Raw genomic sequence first — 27,467 nt, forward strand, 5'->3', positions numbered from 1 at the left:
AATACTTAGAAAAACATCACCAAACTATGTTTACAAAAATGCTGGAAAACACTAAAAAGAATTCAGGAAAAGAATCGCTGTCGTTTCTTGAGACCGTTTTGGCTTGAAATCCTGGTCAGTTTCAACCACCTGGAAAAAGTGTCATGCGAACATTGGCACAAGTCATAGAGTACGATTGCTTGGTGTGACATAGATGATATGAGTTTTGCTTCATGAAGTCAAGTTTAACTTTTGAGTTAAACTTTCTTGATAGATAGATCTTTTTGCCATGTGGATTTTAACTTTCTCTTTTTATGTTAAACCATGTGCATTGGCAAATTGAGTGTGAGCAGAAAAGATAAAACCACTATGCACAAAGAAATTCTCAGGTTCCACTGAGATTTGAACTCAGATCACTGGATTCAGAGTCCAAAGTGCTAACGATTACACCATAGAACCTCATGACTAGAGATGAGCGTTGTTCTACTCGAACTGTTCGCCAATCTCAAATTCGAGCTGTTTTGGGCGGTGTTCGAGCCGGTCGGCGAACACGAACAATTTGAGAAAAATTCGGCTGTTCGAGGTTATGTTCGATAACTGTTCGTGCACCAAAATCATAACTGGATTTTTTCTCAGTAATGATGAAAATTAATGTTAATACGCAGTTTGAGTGTACAGCGGGGCGGGGGGAGGGGCAGGGGATGTATCAATGAAGATCTCCATTTTTTTTTCTCTTTCCCGCATTTGCAGTGGGGAGGTGCAATCTGTCAGCCTATCAGCAGCGCACACACGGAGCGAAGTGCTTTTTTTCACACAAGCAAGGGCATGTGTGATTGGCAGTGTATGTCACATGTCCTTGCCCTATAAGACCAAGCCATTTTCCCCGTCGCCACCATTTTCTCACTGCTGCAGCTGCGTGTTAGACGGCACCGCTGTTGCTGTGTGTGCTATACCTTGTTAATTTCAAGCCAATTTTCGCACAAATATACAGATAGCTTGGGAGTAGGGAATAGTTGTGATTGCAGTCCTTTTAAGGACTAGGTTACAGCATTTCCTACGACTTTTATCAGGGAGGTCTGTGCTCTTAAATAGATAGGTTGTGGGAGTAAAGACTAATTGTAATTGGAGTCCTTTTCAGGACTAGGTTACATGAGTTCCTATCAGTTTTTGCCAGGCAGGTCTGTGCCAGTGCTGTGCAAGTTTTTTTCACAGCATTTGGCTGAATCTAGCAAAGCTAATCCTTTTTGGCCTATTGCAGAGTGTGTTAGTCAGTGGAGTAGCCTATCTGTGTTGCAAGATATAACACCTGTGTATAGAATACCAATTTTTTTACTGCACCTAGTGAAGTAAAATATTTTGGGCATAGCATCATTCTATTAGTCCATCTATACTGACCTCCATCAGGTTGCAAACTGAATATAATTTTTTTCTGCATCTAGCTCTGAAAAAATATTTGGGCTTCTAGCGGTGTGTGGGACTTGGTCTATTAGTCCATCTATACTGACCTCCATCAGGTTGCAAATTAAAAATAATTTTTTTCTGCATCTAGCTCTGAAAAAATATTTGGGCTTCTAGCAGTGTGTGGGACTTGGTCTATTAGTCCATCTATACTGACCTACATCAGGTTGCAAATTAAAAATATTTTTTTTCTGCATCTAGCTCTGAAAAAATATTTGGGCTTCTAGCAGTGTGTGGGACTTGGTCTATTAGTCCATCTATACTGACCTCCATCAGGTTGCAAATTAAAAATAATTTTTTTCTGCATCTAGCTCTGAAAAAATATTTGGGCTTCTAGCAGTGTGTGGGACTTGGTCTATTAGTCCATCTATACTGACCTCCATCAGGTTGCAAATTGAATAAAAAAATTTTCTGCATCTAGCTCTGAAAAAATATTTGGGCTTCTAGCGGTGTGTGGGACTTGGTCTATTAGTCCATCTATACTGACCTCCATCAGGTTGCAAATTAAAAATAATTTTTTTCTGCATCTAGCTCTGAAAAAATATTTGGGCTTCTAGCAGTGTGTGGGACTTGGTCTATTAGTCCATCTATACTGACCTCCATCAGGTTGCAAATTGAATAAAAAAATTTTCTGCATCTAGCTCTGAAAAAATATTTGGGCTTCTAGCGGTGTGTGGGACTTGGTCTATTAGTCCATCTATACTGACCCCCATCAGGTTGCAAATTAAAAATAATTTTTTTCTGCATCTAACCCAGCCAATAGTTTTGGCCTAATACCACAGTTTGGCCACTCAGCTCTGCTCGGTTACCATCCATTGTTTTTTTGTGCAAGCAACTCCAGAGTTGTGAATTAGTTAACCACCAAAATGAGTGGAAAAAGGCCTGCTGCTGGTGGAAAGGGGAATAGGCGTGTTGAGAAGGGGAAAAAAGGTTGTGTCCGTGGGGTAGGTGCAGAAGAAAGACCATCTTCCAGCCAAACTAAAATGTCTACTTCTTTTAGCGGACAATGTGATAAGATCCCTTTCTTACGGCCACGCCAATCGCTACAAATTCCAGATGAGGCACAAAAACAGCAGGTGCTTCAACGGATATCAAGTGCTCCTTTAAGTGGGCTCTCCTCCACATCAACTTCAACATCACAAATACTCCAGTCCTCAAAGGTGTCACCCAAATCGCACTTGCTTCCTCACAGCTCCCAAATCTCCAGCTGCCCGTCTGAGTGTGAGGTAGAACAGATGGTTGAGTCTGCAGAGCTGTTTACTCATACTATAGCCTGGGAATCAGAGGTCGACTCCAGCGCTTCTGTGAATCCAGACGAGGAAATGATCTGCACTGATGCCCAGAATCTTTATGAGTCGGATCCAGGACCAGACGCAGAAGGTTCTGACCATAATGTAGACCCTCATTCCCAAACTGTAACTCCTGTTGGTGGAGACAATGAGGAAGACGATGATAAGACTCAAATATCTGATTGGAGCGACAACTTTAGTTTTTTGTCAGGGCAGGAACAGGTTGGCTCTGAGGACGACGGGTGTGATAACGCACAGGGTGATGATGATGAGGTCGGAGATCCCACTTACTGTCAACCCACAGTCAGCCAAGAGATGAGGTCAGCAGAGGAGGTGGAGGAAGATGCTAGTGACGACGAGGTCAGGTTGCGCCTTCCTGGACAGAGACGTAGTACTGGAAGCACGTCAACAACTGCATCCTCAAACACAACTCTGCCTCCCACCACAAGTCGTGGTGGCTCTTCAGGTCGCATGGGTGCTAAGCCTTGCATAGCCTGGGCATTTTTTCAGATCGATAAAGATGACCCAACTCGTGTTATCTGTAACATTTGTCAGCAAAAGCTAAGTAGAGGCCAAAAAATACATAGTTTGAGTACTTCATGCATGAACCGGCACATGGACATGAAGCATAAGTTGCAGTGGGAAGCTCAGTGTGCTACAATGCGGCCTAGCCGGCCGGGCCAATCACCGTCTGCCATATCTTGTGCATCCGCGGCCTCTTCATCCTCTGTGACTGGGGGGACAGCAGTCACACCTGTTTTGGGGCGCAGACCTGCCACCTCTTTACCCGCAACAGCCAGTGTGATTGGCAGGTCATCATTTTCTTTGGAGGTGGTAACACCAGCTGGTGTTGAGCGCTGTCCGACATCGATAGCACCACCTTTGGATCAAGGCAACCTAACATGTCCGCCTGCATCTTCCTCACAGACCGGCAGTTTGCCGGGGACACCCTTATCAACCCCGTCTAAGCACAATAGCCAGCCCTCGGTCCCTCAGATGTGGACAAGTAAAAGACCATTTCCTCCTAGCCATGAGAAAGCTAAGAGGTTGAATTTCACCATCTGCAAGCTCTTGGCTACAGAAATGCTGCCTTTCCGCCTGGTGGACACAGAGGATTTTCGAGACCTTATGTCCGTCGTAGTGCCCCAGTACCAGATGCCCAGTCGGCACTACTTCTCAAAGAAAGGTGTGCCTGCGCTCCACCAGCATGTCGCACACAACATCACCGCTTCTTTGAGAAACTCTGTGTGTGACAGGGTGCATTTCACCACAGACACTTGGACGAGTAGGCATGGACAGGGGCGTTACATGTCGCTGACTGGGCACTGGGTAACTATGGTGACAGCAGGACAAGGGGCTGCTGTCCAAGTCTTGCCGTCCCCACGAGTTGTGCGTCAATCCTCTTTATGTCAAAGTTCCTCCACTGCTTCTGCCTCCTCAACCTCCTCTCGGTCTTCCACCTGCACCCAAAGCCTGTCTGGTCATGCCACAAGCTTTCTAACTGCGCAGAAGGGATCCTGCACACCTCCTTACTATGCTGGCAGTAGGGCTCAACGTCATCAGGCGGTTTTTACATTGAAATGTCTGGGAAATGTGAGTCACACAGCTGAGGAGTTGTGGTCAGCTCTGGAGAACCAATTTCATGAATGGTTGTCTCCACTGGACCTGAAACCAGGGAAGGCCGTGTGCGACAATGCTGCAAACCTGGGTGCGGCCCTTCGCCGGGGCAATGTCACACACGTGCCTTGTATGGCTCACGTGTTGAACCTGGTTGTCCAGCAATTTTTAGCCCACTATCCCAGACTAGATGGCCTTCTGCAGAGGGCACGGTCACTGTGTGCTCACTTCCGCCGTTCGCATCCCGCAGCTCAGCGACTTACATCTCTACAGAAGTCGTTGGGCCTGCCACTTCACCGGCTAAAATGCGATGTGCCTACCCGGTGGAATTCAACTCTGCACATGTTGCAGCGACTGTGGCAGCACCGACAAGTCCTGGTGCAATACGTTCTGACGTATAGCCTGGGCCAACGAGATTCAGAGGTGGGGCAAATCACGCTGGAGGAGTGGTCTCAGATCAGGGACCTATGCACCCTTCTGCACAGTTTTGAAATGGCGACGAAGATGTTTAGTGCTGACGATGCCATTATCAGCATGACTATTCCGGTGATTTACATGCTGGAGCACATGTTAAACAGAATTCGGAGTCAGGTGGTGGCACAAGAGGAGGTGGAGGAAGTAGAGGAGGAGGAGTTGTATGCGGAAGGGCTAACATCTGCAAGGTCCAGACGGTCGGCAGCACCAGGGCTGCAGGCATGTGAGGGTGGGGGAGATGATTTTACCAGGGCGCATGGTAGCAGCCAAACTAGTGAGGAAGGTGCAGGAGCCCAGGAAGAAGTGGAGGACAAACTGATGGAAGACTCATCAGATGAGGGAGACCTTGATCACATTTCTGTTGTGCGAGGTTGGGGGGAGAGGACAGAGGAAGGAAGCATGATTGTTACCTCGCCACCAACACAACAGGGACTTGGTGCTCCTGGATGCGCAACACACATGAGTGCCTTCTTGCTGCACTACCTGCAACATGACCCTCGAATTGTGAGAATTAGAAATAATCCTGACTACTGGGTTGCCACACTGTTAGATCCCCGGTACAAAAGTAAATTTGCAGAAATTATTCCTGCCATAGAAAGGGATGCACGCATGCAGGAGTATCAGCAGAGACTGTTGCAGAATCTTACATGTGCTTTTCCACAAAATACCAGTGGTGCACGTAGTGAATATCACAGTTCCAACTTGCCAACCGTGGGACCGTCAAGTGTTCAGCACTCAAACCGTAACAGAACCACAGTATCTGCTGGTAACATCAATTTTGCCGAATCATTTCACCACTTTTTTAGCCCATCCTTTGCAAGGCCACAGGAGACAAGAAGTCTGACACATAGTCAACGCCTAGAGACGATGGTACAGGAGTATCTCCAAGTAAACATTGAAGCCACGACTGTGTCACTGGACCCTTGCTCTTTTTGGGCTTCCAATCTGGATAAATGGCCGGAGCTAGCCACTTACGCCTTGGAGATCTTGTCATGCCCCGCAGCCAGCGTTCTGTCTGAACGTGTGTTCAGCGCTGCTGGTGGTGTGCTGACAGATAAGCGCACGCGGCTCTCCACTGATAATATAGACAGACTCACGTTCATAAAGATGAACAAATCATGGATCCGAAACGACTTTTCTACCCCTGTGTCATCCTGGGGAGAGTAAAAGCTTGGTGATTGGTTAAAATCACCCTACCAACCGTTTTAAGCTTTCAAATTACTAATCATGTTTATCTGTATCTTGACTGGAAAAAATTTGGGCTTTGTAGCAGTGTGCAGCACTGATCCTATTAGGCCATCTATACTAAAGCTTCACCAGATTTAAAATTAAAAATAATTTTTAGCTGCATCTAGCCCGGAAAATAATTTTGGGGCTCCGAGATGCGCAAGGCACATAAGTGCCTTCTTGCTGCACTACCTGCAGCATGACCCTCATATTGTCAGAATTCGAAGTGATCATGACTACTGGGTTGCCACACTCTTAGATCCCCCAAACTTTTCGATCAACCTTTTCATTTTAATAAAGACCAAAAAAATGGTCATTTTTGAAATTATAAGCATTAGCAGGTTGTTAGAAACTGAAATCAAACAGTTTTCAACTCAAAACTTTATTCTAGGTGATGTTACATTTTCACATAGGACCCCTTGTTCGAAAGGAGCTTCTGAACTCTCTCGTCCATTGAATTTGTCAGGTTTTGGATGGTTTCTGCTTCAATTGTTTTGCATGAGGACAGAATACCCTCCCAGAGCTGTTGCTTAGATGTGAACTGCCTCCCGCCATCATAGACACTCCTTTTAATGATGCTCCAAAGGTTCTGAATGGGGTAGAGGTCAGGGGAGCATGGGGGTCACACCATAAGTTTGTCCCCTTTTATGCCCATATCAGCCAGAGATGCAGATGTTTTATGTGCAGCATGAGATGGTGCATTATCATGCAGAAAAATGATCTTGCTGTGAAATACACTGTTCTTCTTCTTGAACCATGGCAGGAAGTGCTGTTTGAGAAAATCCACATACATTATGAAGTTCATCTTTAGCGCCTTCAGGGATCCTAAAGGGGCCGACAATCTCTCTCCCCATGATTCCAGCCCAAAACATTACTCCACCTCCTCCTTGTTGGCGCTGTAGCCGTGTTTGCGTGGGGTGTCCATCAACCAGCCATCCTCCACTCCATCCATCTGGACCATCGAGCGCTGCACGGCACTCATCCGTGAACAAAACAGTTTTGAAATCAGTCTTCATGTAATGTTTGGCCCACTGGAGCCGTTTCTGCTTGTGTGAAGTGGATAGAGGAGGTCGACAGGATGGCGCATGCACAGCTGCAAACCTCTGAAGGACCCTGCATCTTGTTGTTCGGGGGACGTTGGAGGCACAAGCAGCTTCAAAAACTTGTCTGCTGCTATGACAAGGCTTTTTTGCCGCTGCTCTTTCAACCTGACGTAATTGCCTGTAGGAAAGAGTCCTCAATTTGACCTTATCAGCACGCACACGTGTGTACTGTGAATCAGCTACATACTTCTTGATTGCCAGGACACTTCATCCTGATCATCGCACAATGTTGATTGTAGTCATGCCTTGACCTAAACACTCCACAATTTGTTGCTTCTCAGCAGCCGACACATCCTTTTTCTTTCCCATTTTGGCAGAAAATGTAGGCTGCTTAATAATGTGAGAGAGCCTTCTTAAGTAGTCTTGCCTTTCATTGGACACACCTGCCAAACTAATTAGCACAGGTGTCTGCAATTGCTTACAGTGATATAAAGAGCCCTGACACACATCACCATCAATGAGTTTAACTGACAAACAAACAAATTCTTCCCTTATCACTCCTAAACACTTTTTGTATAATAATTTGGAACGCAGTGTACATGTGCTTTTCCACAAAACACCAGTGGTTCACGTAGTGAATCTTACAGTTCTAACTTGCCAACCGTGGTCTGTATGGAGTTGTTCAATAAAGGGCCCAAAATTAAGATAACATAGATGGGAGAGGTCTCTATGAATAGGAATTCCTAAGTATTTGATACCCTGTGAGGGCGAGGCAAAGGGAAAGTTGGACTGGATGGAATCCTATATGGATTTGGGGAGGGAGACATCGAGGGCCTCAGACTTCGCTGCATTGATTTTAAAATTTGACCATGTAACAAAGTGATCTATTTCAGCCATAACAGCATGGATGGATATATGTGATTGAGTGATATATACTAGGACATCATCAGCAAATAGAGAGCACTTGTACTCGGTGCCTCCCACCTCAATCCACCTAATATTGGGGTTATGGCGAATTGATGAGAGCAGGTGCTCCGTCACTAGGATGTATAAGAGAGGGGACAGAGGACATCACTGCCTTGTCCCATTGGTGATTGTGAAAGGTGATGAAAATGTTCTGACGCACCCCCTGGGCCTTGGGACACCCGGAGCCGGACCCTTTTTGGTGGATGCTGGTGGTTGTAGTCTTCGTGGCGGCAACCCAGTTCCGTGGCTCAGGGCGGTCAAACCAGTGGCGGAACTATTTATGTGGTTTTCATGTTTAAATGTCCGACTACGCCACCCGTGGATTGCGGTCAGAGTGAACCGCCGCTACAGGGCAGACCACTGAGGCTGGTGTTGTGGGTGCAGCAGAGCGTAGCATAACTCCCCACGGGAGGAGTATAGCCTCAGGGCAGTGTATGCGGAGGATGGGGGTGATGGTGCAGGGCAGCAGCAGTAACGACACGGAGTCAGTGATGCAGTTCAGGGCCTTTACTCACAGTTCTTATTATCCAGACCACGTCTGCAGGTAACGGCTGCCCACGTCGTACTGTGCTCACCAGGTGAGGGGCTCAGACAACTCCCAGATAACTTTGGAGCACTTCACAGGACCCCCTTTGTGTGTCCTTTGTCTGGCCTTTCTTACCAACACTTCTGTCCGGCTGCCTCGGGCCTCTTCTTGGTAAACTTGGCGCCAGTTTCCCTGACCCTATGTGGTGCCTTCCTAGCGGGTGTAGCGAGGGGCTGCGCCACATAAAATGTCAGAGCCTCCGGTTTCTAGCTGAGGGTCGTTTCCTGCCTCCACTAGTTCGGGGACCGGTCTCCCCCTTTGGCCTGACCCCTCCACGCAGGTGGATTCGGGCGTGCGGTGGCGACTCGCCCGTCCGCACCCCTGGGATCCCTTCATTCCTCGTTCCTGGAGCCTTCTCCGCTCCTCTTCCTTCCTTCTCCCTCTTCCAGGCCTGGGCCTCTGTTACTAGGCCCGCCTCCGGAGCAGAGCTCATGCAGAGCCCCTGCTCCCTGCCACTTCTGCTCAGACTTCTCTGCACTGAACTAAGATGGTGGCCACCTTTTATACTCCCTTCTCAATGCACCCAGGAACTGCTTCCTCCCTGCTCCTGCACTACAGGGTTCCCCTTCCTCAGTGTTCCCTCCCCCCACTCCAGCCAGGGACAGGGACTGTCGTGCCCATCTCAGGGGCATATTGGCCGCAATGCCCCACGGCAATGTGGTGTAATGCATGCAGGTGTCGGGTCCTGATCCACACTCCATCCTTACCTGAGAGTGAGATATCACACCTCTGGGTGAGGTGCAATACGTCTTTAGCAACCGAGCCCTCAGGGTGCTACAGTTCCATTTATCTTCAGCCTAGGTGACGTATTGCGATACAGGGCCGTGATTTTGGCTATAAAAGGGTCCCCTAGACCCCTACCCCAAGCTTTTTAAGAGAATCATATATGGCGTGCCAGGAGACTCTATGGAATGCTTTCTCAGCATCCAACGAGAGTATCTAATTACAAATTTTTAACTGCATCTAGCCCAGGAAATACTTTGTGCCTAGTAGCAGTGTCTGCTAGTAAGCGGATTATCCCGGCTGTTAAGCAAGCTGCACCACCTGTAGTTTAGACACTTAATTTTTTCAAAGGAAATGCTTCGGGACCATGGGATACTTAGTGAAGAGCATCAGGAGGCACCCCAAGGCATAGGGGCTGGGACTGGCAGTAGGATGCCTTGCGGTGGACAGCCGAGCTCGATCCTTATAAAAGCTTTTTAACTGCAGCAGCTTTAGTGGACGCTACTGGAGCTGGAATTACCGCGGCTGCTGGCATGAGACTTGCCCTCCAATAGATCCTTGTAAATGGATTTAAAGTGTATTCATTCAAATTAGAGAGACAATTTAAATTAAAAAGCTTAGAGCTGCGTCCACCACAGGGGGGCTCGCTCGACCCACCAGCGGACAGGCACCAGTATTGGGAGAGGGGGGCTGGCCGTCAGGGTTCACCGCGGCTCTGGCACAAACCCGGCGACATGGAGGTGGCACGGGCAGGAGCGGACTGGCCGTGTCGGCTTCTCACTTTTTGGATTTTAGAAGGGCATGACATGCCTATATCTGTGTCTCCCCCTCCTTTTACTCTTCCACCTCTTTTATTTTCGCATGACTATATGTACTTGTCACTTTTCCATGTGTTAGTTATGTCTTCTGAGCAGTTTGTCAGCTTTTGGACACCTTTGAAGGTGTTTTCTATGTGTTTCTATGTGTTTTTGTTTGCCTGCCATTGGTTTTAACGGTGTTCGAAGGTGTTCGACGAACAGTTCGACGAACAGTTCGGCGAACACACGGGTGTTCGACGAACCGAACCGAACTCGAACACTACGGGGGTGGCTCAACACTACTCATGACCAATGAAGCTGGCTGGATTTTCTTTTGAAAACAGTAAAAGAGCATGTGTAAATAGTGGAAATGTGAGAAATTCACTCTTAATCCAGTGATCTGAGTTCTAATCTCAGTGGAACCTGGGAATTCATGCATTATGATGAAAACTGGTTCTAAAGCTGTTCCGCAAATGTATATCTAACACATATTGCTAAATTAATATCTCCTCCCTTTTTATTCCACAAGTGTGCTTAAAGTTCCATGATATCACAACAAGGACAGTTTTAAAATGTTGATGAAATCTGGCTAATAATTAGCGGGCTGGATCTATCAGCTGGAAAAAGGGTGAGAAAAAAAGAAATTGCAAAACTTCTGCTCATCCAGAAGTCACTAAAGATTTTTCATGGTGTGATAAAAGGTTCCATCGGAAAGATAATTCAATTAGAGTTGGTGCAAATCAAAGTTCATATCCCAGTCCATCAGCCACGGCAGTGGTCTGTGTTCGCTGGAAAAAAGGAGGATTTGCACCACATACCTGATGGCACCCTCTGAGCTTTGTTTGATTGGTGGTGTGATGCACAATTGACATCTCACCCGGCTGACTAATCAAAAGAAGATCTACAGATGCTGTTAAGCTGGTTCTACAAATACAATCCATAGATTACAGACCATTTCTGTGGGGGATAGACTTGGGAATGTGGAATTTGATCTACTCAGATAATTCGTCAAAATGTTACATGAAGTTAAACGTAGTTGGCAGGACTTGAACTTATGCGGGAAGACCCCAATGGATTTCTAGTCCATCGCCTTAACCACTCGGCCACAACTACTCAGACACTGTTTCATTCTTATGAGTTTCACACTTTTTCTTATAGCACCATGATAAATATCAGTGATTATCCTTCTGGAAGACATTTCAGAAAATGGAAGATTTCAATTGGAAACAAAATTCCAGGCCTCACTGAAATGTAAAAATCTGATTTAAAGGTATCATCAATTGGAACCTTTTACAGTTCAAGGTTTATGAAAATTCATAAGGCGGATTTAGAGTGACTTTGTCACAAACACCTCCTGAAAAAGGCTTTGAAAATGCTCAATAGTTTGAACAGATTCATTTCCATGCCAATAGACTTGCAGTTCATATGATCAGGTATTGAGCGTCTTTTAACCTCAATAAGTTTCCCAAAACGCCAAGCGGTTAACAGAAGTGAGCATATCATTTTTCAGGTATATTTTGCTTGCTTTATACTTGCTATGCAAGTCAATGAGTAGGTTAGAAAGACCCCTGGAAGGTTCCTGAGTGACGTTCACAGCATTTTGCGAGCAAAAAAGAAACTTAAGCAAATTCATTTGATGCCCAAAACAATACTTAGAAAAACATCACCAAACTATGTTTACAAAAATGCTGGAAAATACTAAAAAGGGTGATTCAGGAAAAGAATCGCTGTCGTTTCTTGAGGCCGTTTCGGCTTGAAATCCTGGTCAGTTTCAACCACATGGAAAAAGTGTCATGCGAACATTTGGACAAGTCATAGACTACGATTGCTTGATGTGACATAGATGATATGAGTTTTGCTTCATGAAGTCAAGTTTAACTTTTGAGTTAAACTTTCTTGATAGATAGATCTTTTTACCATGTGGATTTTAACTTTCTCTTTTTATGTTAAACCATGTGCATTGGCAAATTGAGTGTGAGCAGAAAAGATAAAACTGCTATGCACAAAGAATTTCTCAGGTTCCACTGAGATTTGAACTCATATCGTTGGATTCAGAGTCGAGAGTGCTAACCATTACACCATTGAACCACATGACCAATGAAGCTGGCTGGATTTTCTTTTGAAAACAGTAAAAGAGCATGTGTAAATAGTGGAAATGTGAGAAATTCACTCTTAATCCAGTGATCTGAGTTCTAATCTCAGTGGAACCTGGGAATTCATGCATTATGATGAAAACTGGTTCTAAAGCTGTTCCGCAAATGTATATCTAACACACATTGGTAAATTAATATCTCCTCCCTTTTTATTCCACAAGTGTGCTTAAAGTTCCATGATATCACAACAAGGACAGTTTTAAAATGTTGATGAAATCTGGCTAATAATTAGCGTGCTGGATCTATCAGCTGGAAAAAGGGTGAGAAAAAAAGAAATTGCAAAACTTCTGCTCATCCAGAAGTCACTAAAGATTTTTCATGGTGTGCTAAAAGGTTCCATCGGAAAGATAATTCAATTAGAGTTGGTGCAAATCAAAGTTCATATCCCAGTCCATCAGCCACGGCAGTGGTCTGTGTTCGCTGGAAAAAAGGAGGATTTGCACCCCATACCTGATGGCACCCTCTGAGCTTTGTTTGATTGGTGGTGTGATGCACAATTGACATCTCACCCGGCTGACTAATCAAAAGAAGATCTACAGATGCTGTTAAGCTGGTTCTACAAATACAATCCATAGATTACAGACCATTTCTGTGGGGGATAGACTTGGGAATGTGGAAATTGATCTACTCAGATAATTTGTCAAAATGTTACATGAAGTTAAACATAGTTGGCAGGATTTGAACTTATGCGGGAAGACCCCAATGGATTTCTAGTCCTTCGCCTTAACCACTCGGACACTGTTTCATTCTTATGAGTTTCACACCTTTTCTTATAGCACCATGATCAATATCAGTGATTATCCTTCTGGAAGACATTTCAGAAAATGGAAGATTTCAATTGGAAACAAAATTCCAGGCCTCACTGAAATGTAAAAATCTGATTTAAAGGTATCATCAATTGGAACCTTTTACAGTTCAAGGTTTATTAAAATTCATAAGGCGGATTTAGAGTGACTTTGTTCCAAACACCTCCTGAAAAAGGCTTTGAAAATGCTCAATAGTTTGAACAGATTCATTTCCATGCAAAAAGACTTGCTGTTCATATGATCAGGTATTGAGCGTCTTTTAACCTCATTAAGTTTCCCAAAACGCCAAGCGGTTAACAGAAGTGAGCATATCATTTTTCAGGTATATTTTGCTTGCTTTATACTTGCTAAACAAGTCAATGAGTAGGTTAGAAAGACCCCTGGAAGGTTCCTGAGTGACGTTCACAGCATTTTGCGAGCAAAAAAGAAACTTAAACAAACTAATTTGATGCCCAAAACAATACTTAGAAAAACATCACCAAACTATGTTTACAAAAATGCTGGAAAACACTAAAAAGGGTGATTCAGGAAAAGAATCGCTGTCGTTTCTTGAGGCCGTTTCGGCTTGAAATCCTGGTCAGTTTCAACCACCTAGAAAAAGTGTCATGCGAACATTGGCACAAGTCATGGAGTATGATTGCTTGGTGTGACATAGATGATATGAGTTTTGCTTCATGAAGTCAAGTTTAACTTTTGAGTTAAACTTTATTCATAGATAGATCTTTTTGCCATGTGGATTTTAACTTTCTCTTTTTATGTTAAACCATGTGCATTGGCAAATTGAGTGTGAGCAGAAAAGATAAAACCGCTATGCACAAAGAATTTCTCAGGTTCCACTGAGATTTGAACGGAGGTCACTGGATTCAGAGTCTAGAGTGCTAACCATTACACCATAGAATCACATGACCAATGAAGCTGGCTGGATTTTCTTTTGAAAACAGTAAAAGAGCTTGTGTAAATAGTGGAAATGTGAGAAATTCACTCTTAATCCAGTGATCTGAGTTCTAATCTCAGTGGAACCTGGGAATTCATGCATTATGATGAAAACTGGTTCTAAAGCTGTTCCGCAAATGTATATCTAACACACATTGGTAAATTAATATCTCCTCCCTTTTTATTCCACAAGTGTGCTTAAAGTTCCATGATATCACAACAAAGACAGTTTTAAAATGTTGATGAAATCTGGCTAATAATTAGCGTTCTGGATCTATCAGCTGGAAAAAGGGTGAGAAAAAAAGAAACTGCAAAACTTCTGCTCATCCAGAAGTCACTAAAGATTTTTCATGGTGTGCTAAAAGGTTCCATCGGAAAGATAATTCAAGTAGAGTTGGTGCAAATCAAAGTTCATATTCCAGTCCATCAGCCATGGCAGAGGTCTGTGTTCGCTGGAAAAAAGGAGGATTTGCACCACATACCTGATGGCACCCTCTGAGCTTTGTTTGATTGGTGGTGTGATGCACAAGTGACATCTCACCCGGCTGACTAATCAAAAGAAGATCTACAGATGCTGTTAAGCTGGTTCTACAAATACAATCCATAGATTACAGACCATTTCTGTGGGGGATAGACTTGGGAATGTGTAAATTGATCTACTCAGATAATTCGTCAAAATGTTACATGAAGTTAAACGTAGTTGGCAGTATTTGAACCTACGCAGGAAGACCCCAATGGATTTCTAGTCCATCGCCTTAACCACTCGGCCACAACTACTCAGACACTGTTTCATTCTTATGAGTTTCACACTTTTTCTTAAAGCACCATGATCAATATCAGTGATTATCCTTCTGGAAGACATTTCAGAAAATGGAAGATTTCAATTGGAAACAAAATTCTAGGCCTCACTGAAATGTAAAAATCTGATTTAAAGGTATCATCAATTGGAACCTTTTACAGTTCAAGGTTTATTAAAATTCATAAGGCGGATTTAGAGTGACTTTGTCACAAACACCTCCTGAAAAAGGCTTTGAAAATGCTCAATAGTTTGAACAGATTCATTTCCATGCCAATAGACTTGCAGTTCATATGATCAGGTATTGAGCGTCTTTTAACCTCATTAAGTTTCCCAAAACGCCAAGCGGTTAACAGAAGTGAGCATATCATTTTTCAGGTATATTTTGCTTGCTTTATACTTGCTATACAAGTCAATGAGTAGGTTAGAAAGACCCCTGGAAGGTTCCTGAGTGACGTTCACAGCATTTTGCGAGCAAAAAAGAAACTTAAGCAAACTCATTTGATGCCCAAAACAATACTCAGAAAAACATCACCAAACTATGTTTACAAAAATGCTGGAAAATACTAAAAAGGGTGATTCCGGAAAAGAATCGCTGTCGTTTCTTGAGGCTGTTTCGGCTTGAAATCCTGGTCAGTTTCAACCACCTGGAAAAAGTGTCATGCGAACATTGGCACAAGTCATAGAGTACGATTGCTTGGTGTGACATAGATGATATGAGTTTTGCTTCATGAAGTCAAGTTTAACTTTTGAGTTAAACTTTATTCATAGATAGATCTTTTTGCCATGTGGATTTTAACTTTCTCTTTTTATGTTAAACCATATGCATTGGCAAATTGAGTGTGAGCAGAAAAGATAAAACCGCTATGCACAAAGAATTTCACAGGTTCCACTGAGACTTGAACTCAGATCACTGGATTCAGAGTCCAGAGTGCTAACCATTACACCATAGAACCACATGACCAATGAAGCTGGCTGGATTTTCTTTTGAAAACAGTAAAAGAGCATGTGTAAATAGTGGAAATGTGAGAAATTCACTCTTAATCCAGTGATCTGAGTTCTAATCTCAGTGGAACCTGGGAATTCATGCATTATGATGAAAACTGGTTCTAAAGCTGTTCCGCAAATGTATATCTAACACACATTGGTAAATTAATATCTCCTCCCTTTTTATTCCACAAGTGTGCTTAAAGTTCCATGATATCACAACAAAGACAGTTTTAAAATGTTGATGAAATCTGGCTAATAATTAGCGTTCTGGATCTATCAGCTGGAAAAAGGGTGAGAAAAAAAATAAATTCCAAAACTTCTGCTCATCCAGAAGTCACTAAAGATTTTTCATGGTGTGCTAAAAGGTTCCATCGGAAAGATAATTCAAGTAGAGTTGGTGCAAATCAAAGTTCATATCCCAGTCCATCAGACTCGGCAGTGGTCTGTGTTCGCTGGAAAAAAGGAGGATTTGCACCACATGCCTGATGGCACCCTCTGAGCTTTGTTTGATTGGTGGTGTGATGCACAAGTGACATCTCACCCGACTGATTAATCAAAAGAAGATCTACAGATGCTGTTAAACTGGTTCTACAAATACAATCCATAGATTACAGACCATTTCTGTGGGGGATAGACTTGGGAATGTGAAAATTGATCTACTCAGATAATTAGTCAAAATGTTACATGAAGTTAAACGTAGTTGGCAGGATTTGAACCTACGTTGGAAGACCCCAATGGATTTCTAGTCCTTCGCCTTAAACACTCGGACACTGTTTCATTCTTATGAGTTTCACACCTTTTCTTATAGCACCATGATCAATATCAGTGATTATCCTTCTGGAAGACATTTCAGAAAATGGAAGATTTCAATTGGAAACAAAATTCCAGGCCTCACTGAAATGTAAAAATCTGATTTAAAGGTATCATCAATTGGAACCTTTTACAGTTCAAGGTTTATTAAAATTCATAAGGTGGATTTAGAGTGACTTTGTTCCAAACACCTCCTGAAAAAGGCTTTGAAAATGCTCAATAGTTTGAACAGATTCATTTCCATGCAAAAAGACTTGCTGTTCATATGATCAGGTATTGAGTGTCTTTTAACCTCATTAAGTTTCCCAAAACGCCAAGCGGTTAACAGAAGTGAGCATATCATTTTTCAGGTATATTTTGCTTGCTTTATACTTGCTATACAAGTCAATGAGTAGGTTAGAAAGACCCCTGGAAGGTTCCTGAGTGACGTTCACAGCATTTTGCGAGCAAAAAAGAAACTTAAACAAACTAATTTGATGCCCAAAACAATACTTAGAAAAACATCACCAAACTATGTTTACAAAAATGCTGGAAAACACTAAAAAGGGTGATTCCGGAAAAGAATCGCTGTCGTTTCTTGAGGCTGTTTCGGCTTGAAATCCTGGTCAGTTTCAACCGCCTGGAAAAAGTGTCATGCGAACATTGGCACAAGTCATAGAGTACGATTGCTTGGTGTGACATAGATGATATGAGTTTTGCTTCATGAAGTCAAGTTTAACTTTTGAGTTAAACTTTATTCATAGATAGATCTTTTTGCCATGTGGATTTTAACTTTCTCTTTTAAACCATGTGCATTGGCAAATTGAGTGTGAGCAGAAAAGATAAAACCGCTATGCACAAAGAATTTCACAGGTTCCACTGAGACTTGAACTCAGATCACTGGATTCAGAGTCCAGAGTGCTAACCATTACACCATAGAACCACATGACCAACGAAGCTGGCTGGATTTTCTTTTGAAAACAGTAAAAGAGCATGTGTAAATAGTGGAAATGTGAGAAATTCACTCTTAATCCAGTGATCTGAGTTCTAATCTCAGTGGAACCTGGGAATTCATGCATTATGATGAAAACTGGTTCTAAAGCTGTTCCGCAAATGTATATCTAACACACATTGGTAAATTAATATCTCCTCCCTTTTTATTCCACAAGTGTGCTTAAAGTTCCATGATATCACAACAAAGACAGTTTTAAAATGTTGATGAAATCTGGCTAATAATTAGCGTTCTGGATCTATCAGCTGGAAAAAGGGTGAGAAAAAAAATAAATTCCAAAACTTCTGCTCATCCAGAAGTCACTAAAGATTTTTCATGGTGTGCTAAAAGGTTCCATCGGAAAGATAATTCAAGTAGAGTTGGTGCAAATCAAAGTTCATATCCCAGTCCATCAGACACGGCAGTGGTCTGTGTTGGCTGGAAAAAAGGAGGATTTGCACCACATACCTGATGGCACCCTCTGAGCTTTGTTTGATTGGTGGTGTGATGCACAAGTGACATCTCACCCGGCTGACTAATCAAAAGAAGATCTACAGATGCTGTTAAGCTGGTTCTGCAAATACAATCCATAGATAACAGACCTTTTCTGTGGGAGATAGACTTGGGAATGTGTAAATTGATCTACTCAGATAATTCGTCAAAATGTTACATGAAGTTAAACGTAGTAGACAGGATTTGAACCTACGCGGGAAGACCCCAATGGATTTCTAGTCCATCGCCTTAACCACTCGGCCACAACTACTCAGACACTGTCTCACTCTTATGAGTTTCACACCTTTTCTTATAGCACCATGATCAATATCAGTGATTATCCTTCTGGAAGACATTTCAGAAAATGGAAGATTTCAATTGGAAACAAAATTCCAGGCCTCACTGAAATGTAAAAATCTGATTTAAAGGTATCATCAATTGGAACCTTTTACAGTTCAAGGTTTATTAAAATTCATTAGGCGGATTTAGAGTGACTTTGTTCCAAACACCTCCTGAAAAAGGCTTTGAAAATGCTCAATAGTTTGAACAGATTCATTTCCATGCAAAAAGACTTGCTGTTCATATGATCAGGTATTGAGCGTCTTTTAACCTCATTAAGTTTCCCAAAACGCCAAGCGGTTAACAGAAGTGAGCATATCATTTTTCAGGTATATTTTGCTTGCTTTATACTTGCTAAACAAGTCAATGAGTAGGTTAGAAAGGCCCCTGGAAGGTTCCTGAGTGACGTTCACAGCATTTTGCGAGCAAAAAAGAATCTTAAACAAACTAATTTGGTGCCCAAAACAATACTTAGAAAAACATCACCAAACTATGTTTACAAAAATGCTGAAAAACACTAAAAAGGGTGATTCAGGAAAAGAATCGCTGTCGTTTCTTGAGGCCGTTTCGGCTTGAAATCCTGGTCAGTTTCAACCACCTAGAAAAAGTGTCATGCGAACATTGGCACAAGTCATGGAGTATGATTGCTTGGTGTGACATAGATGATATGAGTTTTGCTTCATGAAGTCAAGTTTAACTTTTGAGTTAAACTTTATTCATACATAGATCTTTTTGCCATGTGGATTTTAACTTTCTCTTTTTATGTTAAACAATGTGCATTGGCAAATTGAGTGTGAGCAGAAAAGATAAAACCGCTATGCACAAAGAATTTCTCAGGTTCCACTGAGATTTGAACGCAGGTCACTGGATTCAGAGTCTAGAGTGCTAACCATTACACCATAGAATCACATGACCAATGAAGCTGGCTGGAATTTCTTTTGAAAACAGTAAAAGAGCTTGTGTAAATAGTGGAAATGTGAGAAATTCACTCTTAATCCAGTGATCTGAGTTCTAATCTCAGTGGAACCTGGGAATTCATGCATTATGATGAAAACTGGTTCTAAAGCTGTTCCGCAAATGTATATCTAACACACATTGGTAAATTAATATCTCCTCCCTTTTTATTCCACAAGTGTGCTTAAAGTTCCATGATATCACAACAAAGACAGTTTTAAAATGTTGATGAAATCTGGCTAATAATTAGCGTTCTGGATCTATCAGCTGGAAAAAGGGTGAGAAAAAAAGAAATTGCAAAACTTCTGCTCATCCAGAAGTCACTAAAGATTTTTCATGGTGTGCTAAAAGGTTCCATCGGAAAGATAATTCAAGTAGAGTTGGTGCAAATCAAAGTTCATATTCCAGTCCATCAGCCATGGCAGAGGTCTGTGTTCGCTGGAAAAAAGGAGGATTTGCACCACATACCTGATGGCACCCTCTGAGCTTTGTTTGATTGGTGGTGTGATGCACAAGTGACATCTCACCCGGCTGACTAATCAAAAGAAGATCTACAGATGCTGTTAAGCTGGTTCTACAAATACAATCCATAGATTACAGACCATTTCTGTGGGGGATAGACTTGGGAATGTGTAAATTGATCTACTCAGATAATTCGTCAAAATGTTACATGAAGTTAAACGTAGTTGGCAGTATTTGAACCTACGCAGGAAGACCCCAATGGATTTCTAGTCCATCGCCTTAACCACTCGGCCACAACTACTCAGACACTGTTTCATTCTTATGAGTTTCACACTTTTTCTTAAAGCACCATGATCAATATCAGTGATTATCCTTCTGGAAGACATTTCAGAAAATGGAAGATTTCAATTGGAAACAAAATTCCAGGCCTCACTGAAATGTAAAAATCTGATTTAAAGGTATCATCAATTGGAACCTTTTACAGTTCAAGGTTTATTAAAATTCATAAGGCGGATTTAGAGTGACTTTGTCACAAACACCTCCTGAAAAAGGCTTTGAAAATGCTCAATAGTTTGAACAGATTCATTTCCATGCCAATAGACTTGCAGTTCATATGATCAGGTATTGAGCGTCTTTTAACCTCATTAAGTTTCCCAAAACGCCAAGCGGTTAACAGAAGTGAGCATATCATTTTTCAGGTATATTTTGCTTGCTTTATACTTGCTATACAAGTCAATGAGTAGGTTAGAAAGACCCCTGGAAGGTTCCTGAGTGACGTTCACAGCATTTTGCGAGCAAAAAAGAAACTTAAGCAAACTCATTTGATGCCCAAAACAATACTCAGAAAAACATCACCAAACTATGTTTACAAAAATGCTGGAAAATACTAAAAAGGGTGATTCCGGAAAAGAATCGCTGTCGTTTCTTGAGGCCGTTTCGGCTTGAAATCCTGGTCAGTTTCAACCACATGGAAAAGTGTCATGCGAACATTTGGACAAGTCATAGACTACGATTGCTTGATGTGACATAGATGATATGAGTTTTGCTTCATGAAGTCAAGTTTAACTTTTGAGTTAAACTTTCTTGATAGATAGATCTTTTTGCCATGTGGATTTTAACTTTCTCTTTTTATGGTAAACCATGTGCATTGGCAAATTGAGTGTGAGCAGAAAAAATAAAACTACTATGCACAAAGAATTTCTCAGGTTTCACTGAGATTTGAACTCATATCATTGGATTCAGAGTCCAGAGTGCTAACCATTACACCATAGAACCACATGACCAATGAAGCTGGCTGGATTTTCTTTTGAAAACAGTAAAAGAGCATGTGTAAATAGTGGAAATGTGAGAAATTCACTCTTAATCCAGTGATCTGAGTTCTAATCTGAGTGGAACCTGGGAATTCATGCATTATGATGAAAACTGGTTCTAAAGCTGTTCCGCAAATGTATATCTAACACACATTGGTAAATTAATATCTCCTCCCTTTTTATTCCACAAGTGTGCTTAAAGTTCCATGATATCACAACAAAGACAGTTTTAAAATGTTGATGAAATCTGGCTAATAATTAGCGTTCTGGATCTATCAGCTGGAAAAAGGGTGAGAAAAAAAATAAATTCCAAAACTTCTGCTCATCCAGAAGTCACTAAAGATTTTTCATGGTGTGCTAAAAGGTTCCATCGGAAAGATAATTCAAGTAGAGTTGGTGCAAATCAAAGTTCATATCCCAGTCCATCAGCCACGGCAGTGGTCTGTGTTCACTGGAAAAAAGGAGGATTTGCACCACATACCTGATGGCACCCTCTGAGCTTTGTTTGATTGGTGGTGTGATGCACAAATGACATCTCACCCGTCTGACTAATCAAAAGAAGATCTACAGATGCTGTTAAGCTGGTTCTACAAATACAATCCATAGATTACAGACCATTTCTGTGGGGGATAGACTTGGGAATGTGGAAATTGATCTACTCAGATAATTCGTCAAAATGTTACATGAAGTTAAACGTAGTTGGCAGGATTAGAACCTACGCGGGAAGATCCCAATGGATTTCTAGTCCATCGCCTTAACCACTCGGCCACAACTGCTCAGACACTGTTTCATTCTTATGAGTTTCACACCTTTTCTTATAGCACCATGATCAATATCAGTGATTATCCTTCTGGAAGACATTTCAGAAAATGGAAGATTTCAATTGGAAACAAAATTCCAGGCCTCACTGAAATGTAAAAATCTGATTTAAAGGTATCATCAATTGGAACCTTTTACAGTTCAATGTTTATTAAAATTCATAAGGCGGATTTAGAGTGACTTTGTTCCAAACACCTCCTGAAAAAGGCTTTAAAAATGCTCAATAGTTTGAACAGATTCATTTCCATGCCAATAGACTTGCAGTTCATATGATCAGGTATTGAGCGTCTTTTAACCTCATTAATAGTGTTGAGCCACCCCCATAGTGTTCGAGCTCAGTTCGGTTCGTCGAACACCCGTGTGTTCGCCGAACTGTTCGTCGAACACCTTCGAACACCGTTAAAACCAATGGCAGGCAAACAAAAACACATAGAAACACATAGAAAACACCTTCAAAGGTGTCCAAAAGCTGACAAACTGCTCAGAAGACATAACTAACACATGGAAAAGTGACAAGTACATATAGTCATGCGAAAATAAAAGAGGTGGAGGAGTAAAAGGAGGGGGAGACACAGATATAGGCATGTCATGCCCTTCTAAAATCCAAAAAGTGAGAAGCCGACACGGCCAGTCCGCTCCTGCCCGTGCCACCTCCGTGTCGCCGGGTTTGTGCCAGAGCCGCGGTGAATCCTGACGGCCAGCCCCCCTCTCCCAATACTGGTGCCTGTCCGCTGGTGGGTCGAGCGAGCCCCCCTGTGGTGGAGTCAGCTCTAAGCTTTTTAATTTAAATTGTCTCTCTAATTTGAATGAATACACTTTAAATCCATTTACAAGGATCTATTGGAGGGCAAGTCTCATGCCAGCAGCCGCGGTAATTCCAGCTCCAGTAGCGTCCACTAAAGCTGCTGCAGTTAAAAAGCTTTTATAAGGATCGAGCTCGGGTGTCCACCGCAAGGCATCCTACTGCCAGTCCCAGCCCCTATGCCTTGGGGTGCCTCCTGATGCTCTTCACTAAGTATCCCATGGTCCCGAAGCATTTCCTTTGAAAAAATTAAGTGTCTAAACTACAGGTGGTGCAGCTTGCTTAACAGCCGGGATAATCCGCTCACTAGCAGACACTGCTACTAGGCACAAAGTATTTCCTGGGCTAGATGCAGTTAAAAATTTGTAATTAGATACTCTCGTTGGATGCTGAGAAAGCATTCCATAGAGTCTCCTGGCACGCCATATATGATTCTCTTAAAAAGCTTGGGGTAGGGGTCTAGGGGACCCTTTTATAGCCAAAATCACGGCCCTGCATCGCAATACGTCACCTAGGCTGAAGATAAATGGAACTGTAGCACCCTGAGGGCTCGGTTGCTACAGAGGTATTGCACCTCACCCAGAGGTGTGATATCTCACTCTCAGGTAAGGATGGAGTGTGGATCAGGACCCGACACCTGCATGCATTACACCACATTGCCGTGGGGCAGGGCGACCAATATGCTCCTGAGATGGGCACGACAGTCCCTGTCCCTGGCTGGAGTGGGGGGAGGGAACACTGAGGAAGGGGAACCCTGTAGTGTAGAAGCAGGGAGGAAGCAGTTCCTGGGTGCATTGAGAAGGGAGTATAAAAGGTGGGCACCATCTTAGTTCAGTGCAGAGAAGTCTGAGCAGAAGTGGCAGGGAGCAGGGGCTCTGCATGAGCTCTGCTCCGGAGGCGGGCCTAGTAACAGAGGCCCAGGCCTGGAAGAGGGAGAAGGAAGGAAGAGGAGCGGAGAAGGCTCCAGGAACGAGGAATGAAGGGATCCCAGGGGTGCGGACGGGCGAGTCGCCACCGCACGCCCGAATCCACCTGTGTGGAGGGGTCAGGCCAAAGGGGGAGACCGGTCCCCGAACTAGTGGAGGCAGGAAACGACCCTCAGCTAGAAACCGGAGGCTCTGACATTTTATGTGGCGCAGCCCCTCGCTACACCCGCTAGGAAGGCACCACATAGGGTCAGGGAAACTGGCGCCAAGTTTACCAAGAGGAGGCCCGAGGCAGCCGGACAGAAGTGTTGGTAAGAAAGGACAGACAAAGGACACACAAAGGGGGTCCTGTGAAGTGCTCCAAAGTTATCTGGGAGTTGTCTGAGCCCCTCACCTGGTGAGCACAGTACGACGTGGGCAGCCGTTACCTGCAGACGTGGTCTGGATAATAAGAACTGTGAGTAAAGGCCCTGGACTGCATCACTGACTCCGTGTCGTTACTGCTGCTGCCCTGCACCATCACCCCCATCCTCCGCATACACTGCCCTGAGGCTATACTCCTCCCGTGGGGAGTTATGCTACGCTCTGCTGCACCCACAACACCAGCCTCAGCGGTCTGCCCTGTAGCAGCGGTTCACTCTGACCGCAATCCACGGGTGGCGTAGTCGGACATTTAAACATCAAAACCACATAAATAGTTCCGCCACTGGTTTGACCGCCCTGAGCCACGGAACCGGGTCGCCGCCACGAAGACTACAACCACCAGCATCCACCAAAAAGGGTCCGGCTCCGGGTGTCCCAAGGCCCAGGGGGTGCGTCAGAACATTTTCATCACCTTTCACAATCACCAATGGGACAAGGCAGGGATGTCCTCTGTCCCCTCTCTTATACATCCTAGTGACGGAGCACCTGCTCTCATCAATTCGCCATAACCCCAATATTAGGTGGATTGAGGTGGGAGGCACCGAGTACAAGTGCTCTCTATTTGCTGATGATGTCCTAGTATATATCACTCAATCACATATATCCATCCCTGCTGTTATGGCTGAAATAGATCACTTTGTTACATGGTCAAATTTTAAAATCAATGCAGCGAAGTCTGAGGCCCTCGATGTCTCCCTCCCCAAATCCATATAGGATTCCATCCAGTCCAACTTTCCCTTTGCCTGTCCCTCACAGGGTATCAAATACTTAGGAATTCCTATTCATAGAGACCTCTCCCATCTATGTTATCTTAATTTTGGGCCCTTTATTGAACAACTCCATACAGACCACGGTTGGCAAGTTAGAACTGTAAGATTCACTACGTGAACCGCTGGTGTTTTGTGGAAAAGCACATGTACACTGCGTTCCAAATTATTATGCAAAAAGTGATGTGTGTCAGGGCTCTTTATATCACTGTAAGCAATTGCAGACACCTGTGCTAATTAGTTTGGCAGGTGTGTCCAATGAAAGGCAAGACTACTTAAGAAGGCTCTCTCACATTATTAAGCAGCCTACATTTTCTGCCAAAATGGGAAAGAAAAAGGATGTGTCGGCTGCTGAGAAGCAACAAATTGTGGAGTGTTTAGGTCAAGGCATGACTACAATCAACATTGTGCGATGATCAGGATGAAGTGTCTTGGCAATCAAGAAGTATGTAGCTGATTCACAGTACACACGTGTGCGTGCTGATAAGGGCAAATTGAGGACTCTTTCCTACAGGCAATTACGTCAGGTTGAAAGAGTAGCGGCCAAAAAGCCTTGTCATAGCAGCAGACAAGTTTTTGAAGCTGCTTGTGCCTCCAACGTCCCCCGAACAACAAGATGCAGGGTCCTTCAGAGGTTTGCAGCTGTGCATACGCCATCCTGTCGACCTCCTCTATCCACTTCACACAAGCAGAAACGGCTCCAGTGGGCCAAACATTACATGAAGACTGATTTCAAAACAGTTTTGTTCATGGATGAGTGCCGTGAAGCGCTCGATGGTCCAGATGGATGGAGTGGAGGATGGCTGGTTGATGGACAGCCCACGCAAACTCGGCTACAGAGCCAACAAGGAGGAGGTGGAGTAATGTTTTGGGCTGGAATCATGGGGAGAGAGATTGTTGGCCCCTTTAGGATCCCTGAAGGCGCTAAAGATGAACTCCATAATGTATGTGGATTTTCTCAAACAGCACTTCCTGCCATGGTTCAAGAAGAAGAACCGTGTATTTCACAGCAAGATCATTTTTCTGCATGATAATGCACCATCTCATGCTGCACATAAAACATCTGCATCTCTGGCTGATATGGGCATAAAAGGGGACAAACTTATGGTGTGACCCCCATGCTCCCCTGACCTCAACCCCATTCAGAACCTTTGGAGCATCATTAAAAGGAGTGTCTATGATGGCGGGAGGCAGGTCACATCTAAGCAACAGCTCTGGGAGGGTATTCTGTCCTCATGCAAAACAATTGAAGCAGAAACCATCCAAAACCTGACAAATTCAATGGACGAGAGAGTTCAGAAGCTCCTTTCGAACAAGGGGTCCTATGTGAAAATGTAACATCACCTAGAATAAAGTTTTGAGTTGAAAACTGTTTGATTTCAGTTTCTAACAACCTGCTAATGCTTATAATTTCAAAAATGACCATTTTTTTGGTCTTTATTAAAATGAAAAGGTTGATCGAAAAGTTTGGGGGATCTAAGAGTGTGGCAACCCAGTAGTCATGATTACTTCGAATTCTGACAATATGAGGGTCATGCTGCAGGTAGTGCAGCAAGAAGACACTTATGTGTCTTGTGCATCTCGGAGCCCCAAAATTATTTTCCGGGCTAGATGCAGCTAAAAATTATTTTTAATTTTAAATCTGGTGAAGCTTTAGTATAGATGGCCTAATAGGATCAGTGCTGCACACTGCTACAAAGCCCAAATTATTTTCCAGTCAAGATACAGATTAACATGATTAGTAATTTGAAAGCTTAAAACGGTTGGTAGGGTGATTTTAACCAATCATCAAGCTTTTACTCTCCCCAGGATGACACAGGGGTAGAAAAGTCGTTTCGGATCCATGATTTGTTCATCTTTATGAACGTGAGTCTGTCTACATTATCAGTGGAGAGCCGCGTGTGCTTATCTGTCAGCACACCACCAGCAGCGCTGAACACACGTTCAGACAGAACGCTGGCTGCGGGGCATGACAAGATCTCCAAGGCGTAAGTGGCTAGCTCCGGCGATTTATCCAGATTGGAAGCCCAAAAAGAGCAAGGGTCCAGTGACACAGTCGTGGCTTCAATGTTTACTTGGAGATACTCCTGTACCATCGTCTCTAGGCGTTGACTATGTGTCAGACTTCTTGTCTCCTGTGGCCTTGCAAAGGATGGGCTAAAAAAGTGGTGAAATGATTCCGCAAAATTGATGTTACCAGCAGATACTGTGGTTCTGTTACGGTTTGAGTGCTGAACACTTGACGGTCCCACGGTTGGCAAGTTGGAACTGTGAGATTCACTACGTGCACCACAGGTATTTTGTGGAAAAGCACATGTAAGATTCTGCAACAGTCTCTGCTGATACTCCTGCATGCGTGCATCCCTTTCTATGGCAGGAATAATTTCTGCAAATTTACTTTTGTACCGGGGATCTAACAGTGTGGCAACCCAGTAGTCAGGATTATTTCTAATTCTCACAATTCGAGGGTCATGTTGCAGGTAGTGCAGCAAGAAGGCACTCATGTGTGTTGCGCATCCAGGAGCACCAAGTCCCTGTTGTGTTGGTGGCGAGGTA

At 43.4% G+C, this 27,467-nt stretch overlaps 8 non-coding genes across 8 annotated transcripts; all 8 read right to left on the reverse strand.

The window, feature by feature from the left end:
* Nucleotides 1–366: 366 nt before the first annotated feature.
* On the reverse strand, nucleotides 367–438 carry TRNAQ-CUG (transfer RNA glutamine (anticodon CUG)). The gene has a single exon. It is a non-coding gene; the product is annotated as a tRNA-Gln (tRNA).
* A 10,752-nt stretch (nucleotides 439–11,190) lies between these two features.
* TRNAS-AGA (transfer RNA serine (anticodon AGA)) lies at nucleotides 11,191–11,272 on the reverse strand. The gene has a single exon. It is a non-coding gene; the product is annotated as a tRNA-Ser (tRNA).
* Nucleotides 11,273–14,746: 3,474 nt separating this feature from the next.
* TRNAS-AGA (transfer RNA serine (anticodon AGA)) lies at nucleotides 14,747–14,828 on the reverse strand. Its single transcript has one exon. It is a non-coding gene; the product is annotated as a tRNA-Ser (tRNA).
* A 903-nt stretch (nucleotides 14,829–15,731) lies between these two features.
* On the reverse strand, nucleotides 15,732–15,803 carry TRNAQ-CUG (transfer RNA glutamine (anticodon CUG)). The gene has a single exon. It is a non-coding gene; the product is annotated as a tRNA-Gln (tRNA).
* A 1,694-nt stretch (nucleotides 15,804–17,497) lies between these two features.
* Nucleotides 17,498–17,569, reverse strand: TRNAQ-CUG (transfer RNA glutamine (anticodon CUG)). The gene has a single exon. It is a non-coding gene; the product is annotated as a tRNA-Gln (tRNA).
* Nucleotides 17,570–18,298: 729 nt separating this feature from the next.
* Nucleotides 18,299–18,380, reverse strand: TRNAS-AGA (transfer RNA serine (anticodon AGA)). Its single transcript has one exon. It is a non-coding gene; the product is annotated as a tRNA-Ser (tRNA).
* A 1,703-nt stretch (nucleotides 18,381–20,083) lies between these two features.
* On the reverse strand, nucleotides 20,084–20,165 carry TRNAS-AGA (transfer RNA serine (anticodon AGA)). The gene has a single exon. It is a non-coding gene; the product is annotated as a tRNA-Ser (tRNA).
* A 1,703-nt stretch (nucleotides 20,166–21,868) lies between these two features.
* Nucleotides 21,869–21,950, reverse strand: TRNAS-AGA (transfer RNA serine (anticodon AGA)). The gene has a single exon. It is a non-coding gene; the product is annotated as a tRNA-Ser (tRNA).
* Nucleotides 21,951–27,467: the final 5,517 nt, after the last annotated feature.

This window comes from Phyllobates terribilis, unplaced genomic scaffold (genome assembly GCF_046119375.1).
Source record: "Phyllobates terribilis strain yellow unplaced genomic scaffold, ASM4611937v1 Scaffold_13__5_contigs__length_258822181, whole genome shotgun sequence".
NCBI classification, from domain to species: domain Eukaryota; kingdom Metazoa; phylum Chordata; class Amphibia; order Anura; family Dendrobatidae; genus Phyllobates; species Phyllobates terribilis.